The sequence below is a fragment of the Bufo bufo genome, chromosome 1, assembly GCF_905171765.1.
Source record: "Bufo bufo chromosome 1, aBufBuf1.1, whole genome shotgun sequence".
In the NCBI taxonomy this organism is placed as follows: Eukaryota; Metazoa; Chordata; class Amphibia; order Anura; family Bufonidae; genus Bufo; species Bufo bufo.
In genome coordinates, this window is record NC_053389.1 from 317,408,732 (window position 1) to 317,414,731 (window position 6,000).

A 6,000-nucleotide genomic window follows, 5' to 3' on the forward strand; every position below is an offset into this window, starting at 1 on the left:
GCTACCTAATACAATCACCCAAAAAATAAAAAAAATGACTCAGAATAAGGAGACACTAAAACACTGTTTTTTTTGGTTTAAAAAATGCTGTTATTGTGTAAAACGTAAGTAAATAAAAAAAAGTATATGTATTAAGTATTGACGCATCCGTAACAACCTGTTCTATAAAAATACCACATGTCCTAACCCCTTAGATGACCACCGTAAAAAATTAAAATAAAAACGGTGTCAGAAAAGCCATTTTTTTGATACATTACCACACAAAATGTGTAATAACAAGCGATCAAAAAGTCATATGTACCCCAAAATTGTGCCAATCAAACAGTCATCTTATCCCAAAAAAATTATACCATACCTAAGACAATCGCCAAAAATCGGAAAAAACTATGGCTTTCAAAATATGGAGACACTAAAACATAATTTTTTTTTGTTTCAAAAAAGATATTATTGTGTACAACTTACATAAATAAAAATAAGTCGACATATTAGGTATTGCCGCATCCGTAAGAACCTGCTCTATAAAAATATCACATGATCTAACCCCTCAGGTGAATACCGTGGAAAATAAAAAACGGTGTCAAAAAATCCATTTATTGTCACCTTACATCACAAAAAGTGTAATAGCAAGCGATCAAAAAGTCATAGGTACCACAAAATAGTGCCAAACAGACCATCATCTCATCCCACAAAAATTATAACCTACCTAAGACAATTGCCCAATAACTGAAAAAAACTATGGCTCTCAGACTATGGAGACACTAAAACATGATTTTTTTTCTTTCAAAAATGATATCATTGTGTAAAACTTACATAAATAAAAAAGTAGACATATTAGGTATTGGTGCATCCATAAGAACCTGCTCTATATAATTATCACATGACCTAACCCCTCAGGTGAACACCGTAAAAAAATAAAAGTAAAAAGTGTCAAAAAAGCCATTTTTTATCACCTTACATCACAAAAGGTGTAATAGCAAGCGATCAAAAAGTCATATGCACCCTAAAATAGTACCAATCAAACCTTCAGTCGCCCAAAAAAAAAAAATATATGGCTTTCAGAATGTGGAGACACTAAAAAAAATTTTTTTTTTTTTCAAAAATGCGTTGTTATGTAAAACCGAAACAAACAACCAAAAAAAGTATATATTTGATTTTGGTATTGTCACATCCATAATAACCTGCTCTATAAAAATACCACATGATCTAACCTGTCAGATGAATGTAGTAAATATCAAAAAATAAAAACGGTGCCAAAACAGGTATTTCTTGTTACCTTGCCTCACAAAAAGTGTAATATAGAGGAACCAAAAAATAGTACCAACAAAACTGCCACCTTATCCCATAGTTTCCAAAATGGGGGTCATTTTTGTGGAGTTTCTACTTATGGGGTGCATCAGGGGGGCTTCAAATGTGACATGGTGTCAAAAAACCTGTGCAGCAAAATCTGCCTTCCAAAAACCATATGACGTTCCTTTCCTTCTGCGCAATGCTGTGTGCCCGTAGAGCAGTTTACGACCACATATGGGGTGTTTCTATAAACTACAGAATCAGGGCCATAAATATTAGCCTAATCAACCACAGCTGGCCATGCTTCAAATAGCCCATGACTGTACCATGTGGTCGTACCCTAATATCACCAAGCACAATGCCAAGTGTCAGTTGGAGCTCTGTAAAGCATGTTGCCACTGGCCTATGGAGCAGTGGAAACATGTTCTGTGGAGTGGATAAATCACGCTTCTCTGTCTGGCAGTCTGATAGATGAGTCAGGGTTTATCAAATGGCAGGAGAAACTCACCCACCTAACTACATTGTGCCAACTGTAAAGTTTGGTGGAGAATGGATAATTCTATGGAGTTGTTTTTCTAGGGTTGGTTTAAGTTATTTTCAGTGAAGAAATACCAAGACATTTTAGACAATTGTGCACTTCCAATTTTTTAGGAACAGTTTGTTCCAAGATTACGGTCCTACAGTGTAATTTCATCCAACATCAGTGTCTGACCTTACAAATACTCCTCTGGAAGAATTACCATAGAAAACATTTCCAGAAACACACAGAAATGGTACAATAAATACATATATGCAAAATATTTATTTTAAGCAAATAAAATATATAAATCACAATCTGACATTGTGAATCCATATAAAATAACCCAGGGTCACCAAGTTATATATTGATGATGTAATTATTCCTAAGTAAAATCAATATAGAACAAATTATACTTTAAAGTTGTCCCACAAACATATAGTAATATCCACTGTTTTAAACTCCATAATAATGTCTATGGATTTACAATGGTATGTCATAAAAGCTCCTTTAGGTGTATTGTGTAGTTGTCCCAATAGTTTTGCCCTTTTGTCCTAGTTAATTATTAACAGTGGATATATACATTTCACTATAGATTTATAGTAGGTCATTACTTTTCTTTTGCTCAAGGTATGTTAATTCAATACTACATGCTGTTTTATTGATTACATTTTTTTATCAGTTTAATTAAATGTCTCACTAATATTTTGCTGTCGTTTTGCTCCCTCATTATCTTTGGTGTTCCAATTTTTTATCTGTTTAATACAATTTATGCTTTAAACTATGTTTTTTGACAGGTTATATTGTGCTCACTTTGGTATCAGTTTAGTGATAAATGAATGGGTGTCCCAATTTTAATATTTGCTGTTAGGCTCCCTTATCTCTATGTACATCCATATTCTTTGGCATCACATCTTTGTCTCAAATTGATATGTAAACAAATGTAATAACTAAGCCAAGTATGAAAATAACCAGAACATTGATTCCATTATCATAATCTAAGGCAACCAACAAAAATCCTGTGTGCATTGTATTTATCAAGGATGGTTAGCACAGCTCTCGTTCTTGATATCCTACAAAGATAAGGTTATACAGTTGTGTGTCTGTTCCTTTTTTAAAATTTTAGTCAGACTTTTGAAGATGTAGATGTATAGCATTATTAAAAAGAGATTTCTGCTGCATTTTTAATACTGTGTTAATTTATGGGGGAAAAAACCCAGGGCGTAAATAAATACCATTACATAATTTATATGAAATAAATACAAATGAATCAACTTAAACAAGTGTATGCACAAAACTATCCTTCTGCATTGTAGTACATTGGCATTCCTAATGAAGATACACCTGTGCGCTGTAAAATTTCTGTCAGATGTCTACTAGAGATGGCCTTGCGGTTCGCCCGGCAGTCATTTCGCGGCGATCTTTACGTGTTAGCGATTCGGCGAACATGCGAACATATGGAGATATTCGCGCCCGCCATATTCTTTTACATTATGAAGAACTTTGACCCATGAGTCTGACACATCCATCAGGTGGTACAAGACAGCCAATTGAGACATTTCAGCACATGGACATACCCCCTACCTTATAAATAAACCTGATCTGGCCGCCATTTTACAGTCAGTGTTTTGCCAGTGTAGGGAGAGGTTGCTGTGTGGAGCAGGGACAGGCTGTTAGGGACACCAAACTCTAGCTAATAGGGCTATAAAAGTCATTTTAAGGACTGGTATAGGTGTGCTATCAATAGGTGTGATACACAGAGGGGTGCGATATACTTATAATATACTTTTATAATGAGTCAAAAACACATAGATGTATATAGTGATCACCTGGAAGTCAGGGGCCTAGGGGCTTACTAGGGCCATTTTTATATAGGGTAAGGTTCCGGACGGGGTCGCTCTTATCAGGGCGGGTGGTCTGTGGTTAGGCTATCAGGGCCAGAATAGCACCCCCCTGTAGGGCAATATCAGAGACAGTTCTTTGCCCACCCTGTCCTTCAATACCACATCATCATCTAGCCCAGGAATGGATGTTTTTTGCTTTCCCTCCGGGATTCATGGATGTGCACTGGAACCCCCCGGATTGTGGTAGGACATATGGTTTCTGATTTGGTGCCGCCGAGCACCTGATTTAGTGCCGCCGAGCACTTGTTATTGCCTACCACGTCTATGCTTTTTTGCTTAACTTTAATAATGTAATTTATTTTCATTTTGAGGGATATCTTTTCCATTCACACGTCCGCAAAATGGGTCCACATCCATTCCGCAATCCATTCATTTTCAATAGGGCTGGAATGTGCTGTCCGCATCCGCATTTGCGGATACACATCCGCATTTGCGGATCCGCACTTCCGCATCCATGCTTCCGTTTAGCAAAAAATAGAACATGTCCTATTCTTGTCCGCAATTGCAGACAAGATTAGGCATTTTCTATTATAGTGCCGGCGATGTGCGGTATGCAAATTGCGGAATGCACATTGCCGGTGTCTGTGTTTTGCGGATCCGCAAAACACTTACGGACGTGTGAATGGACCCTCATAGTAACATTATTAAAGGTTACATTTTATCTTTATGTATATTCTAATGAATTGCCTTCCTTGTACAATGTTATAATTTGTGATGAGCGGCAGGGGCAATATTCAAATTCGCGATAGTTCGCAAATATTTGGGTGAATATTCGCCAAATATTCGAGAATTCACGAATTCATGATCTCTAGGCATTATTTTCTTGTGTGAAAATTTGCCTAAAATTCACCTTAAAAAAATTGCATAAAAATTTGCATGAACTGGTATTTTTTTTTAAATCGAATATTTGCGATTACGAATGTATTTAGCGATATTCTAAATATTCGCGAATTCTCAAAGTGCCGATATTCGCGTATAAAATTCGCAATTCGAATATTCGTGATCAACACTAGTTATAATATACTTTCTATGTTAGAAAGTATATTATAGTGCATTTGTATTGTGCGGCAGTTGTGTGCGGTTCTGCTGCGATACTGCAGGTATATAGAGGGACAAGCGTTATTGGAACAAATAATTTCTACTGGTGTGATATACCAGTCGTCCCCCAAAAAACGATTGAAGCAGAGTGTTATATACCAATATACTTTCTTTATAGTGCATTTGGGTACTGTATAGTGCATTTGCGCATGTGCGTACGCGAAAATTATATTGCCGATATTTCGCATTGAAAAAATAATGAATTGAGATCGCAAATTTGAATAATACATCTGGTTTGTCACTGTCCATGTTGTGGGACTATTTGTGCACTTCTAGTAATTATTTCTTGGCTGCAAATATGAGCTGAAGGTTTTTCAGGTTCGCCTGCCATTAAAATGAATGGGACCCACCGCGAACTTGCATTTTGCGAACATTTGATCGCGTTTGTCCATCACTAATGTCTACTTGGAAGAAGGGCAGAATCCTGACACATTGCTTAAGACTGTCTGCTATTTTCTAAAGTAAATGGAGTTTTTACTGCTTTTATGTACACTTCAAAAGCACATAATATATATCCTCAAAAAAGCTGATAATATAATTTTAACTCTGCTGTTGTTGATGGGTTTGTGCTCTAGAAGCAATCATTTCAAGCATGCTAGAAAGAACAGTAAAATAAACTGCAAAGATAAGTACAGTACTATGTTTTTTATTAGCTATACTATTAAGTGAAACAATTAATTATACTGTACTGTATACAGTAAATGCCGTTTCAATCCCACCACAATTATGGATCCTAAAGGGGTAAGGATTGTCATAGCATGGTTTGATAAGGTTATGTCTAAGGGTATAACAACCTGGCACGGTTGTGAGCTGTTCAGGGTGCGATTGCGGTTGAGTTCACACAGCCAGTTAGGCCGTAGCTGCCTCTTATTTAACTAAGATTGCACTGTAGAGGTGGTCTCTATTGTTAATAGCCATTGTATTGAAGGTGCCAGTCAGCCATTAACAATGTAGGCTGGCTCAACAGTACAGTCTTCAATACTTAAATAAGAGGAAGCTGTGGCCTAACTGGCCACCTAATACTCAACTGCAGCTGCCTGACGATTGTGCTGTGTGTAACTACCCTAAGATTTTTTTTAGTAAGGCAAAATAATAAGGCTTCGGGTATTGCAGTATTACATGCCAGCAAAACAAATTATTGGCAAATCATGTAAGACAGGGATATTCCGAACTACCATAACACACAGGTAAAAT

At 36.5% G+C, this 6,000-nt stretch overlaps 1 protein-coding gene across 3 annotated transcripts in view; it reads right to left on the minus strand.

Moving 5' to 3' along the window:
- LOC121008928 (protocadherin alpha-2-like) overlaps positions 1 to 6,000 on the minus strand; it is a 381,217-nt gene that overhangs the window by 89,086 nt on the left and 286,131 nt on the right. The gene's annotated exons all lie outside the window — the stretch shown is intronic.